The 1121-nt window shown below is 40.6% G+C and overlaps 1 non-coding gene across 1 annotated transcript; it reads left to right on the top strand.

Moving 5' to 3' along the window:
• Positions 1–532: 532 nt before the first annotated feature.
• LOC112773448 (small nucleolar RNA R71) lies at positions 533–640 on the top strand. The gene has a single exon (XR_003187997.1). It is a non-coding gene; the product is annotated as a small nucleolar RNA R71 (small nucleolar RNA).
• Positions 641–1121: the final 481 nt, after the last annotated feature.

The following is a 1121-nucleotide window of genomic DNA, read 5'->3' as shown; positions in this document are numbered from 1 at the left end:
TTGACTGTGGGGGCTCTGGTTGACTCTGTTTTGAGAGAAGCTTACTGTGCCTCTTTTTCATGTTTACAGAAGGATGTCCTTGAGTTTTAGACTGAAGGGAGTCCTCATTCAATTGAAGGACTAGTTCACCTCTGTTAACATCAATCACAGCTTTTGCTGTGGCTAGGAAGGGTCTTCCAAGTATGATGGATTCATCCTCATCCTTCCTAGTATCTAGGATTATGAAATCAGCTTGTATTCTGTTCAGACTCTGAGAAATCATATTGACTTGCTGAGTCAATATTTTATTCTGAGCCAATATGGCATTCAGAGTATCAATTTCAAGAACTCCCTTCTTCTGAGGCATCCCATTACTCACAGGATTCCTCTCAGAAGTGTACATAAACTGGTTATTAGCAACCATGTCAATGAGTTCTTGAGCTTCTGCAGGCGTTTTCTTTAGGTGAATGGATCCACCTGCAGAAGTATCCAATGACATCTTAGCTAATTCAGACAGACCATCATAGAATATATCCAGGATGGTCCATTTTGAAAGCATGTCAGAAGGACACTTTTTGGTCAGTTCCTTGTATCTCTCCCAAGCTTCATAGAGGGATTTACCTTCCTTCTGTCTGAAGGTTCGGACATCCACTCTAAGCTTACTAAGCTTTTGAGGAGGAAAGAACTTGGCTAAGAAAGCCTTGACCAGCTTATCCTAAGAGTTCAGGCTATCCTTAGGTTGAGAGTCCAACCATATTCTAGCTCTGTCTCTCACAGCAAAAGGGAAAAACATGAGCCTGTAGACTTCAGGATCTACTCCATTAGTCTTAACAGTATCACAGATCTGCAAAAATTCAGTTAAGAACTAAAAAGGATCTTCAGATGGAAGTCCATTAAACTTGCAGCTTTGCTGCATCAGAGAAACTAATTGAGGTTTTAGCTCAAAATTGTTTGCTCCAATGGCAGGGATGGAGATGCTTCTTCCATGTAAATTGGAATTAGGTGCAGTAAAGTCACCGATATCCTCCTTGCATTATTATTATTTTCGGCTGCCATCTCCTCTTCCTGTTCGAAAATTCCTGTAAGGTTGTCTCTGGATTGTTGTATTTTAGCTTCTCTTAGTTTCCTTTTCAGAGTCCTTT

The sequence above is a fragment of the Arachis hypogaea genome, chromosome 18 (genome assembly GCF_003086295.3).
Source record: "Arachis hypogaea cultivar Tifrunner chromosome 18, arahy.Tifrunner.gnm2.J5K5, whole genome shotgun sequence".
Taxonomy (NCBI): Eukaryota; Viridiplantae; Streptophyta; class Magnoliopsida; order Fabales; family Fabaceae; genus Arachis; species Arachis hypogaea.
The sequence above is the reverse complement of the archived record's forward strand: the minus strand, read 5'-3'. Positions and strand labels throughout refer to the sequence as shown.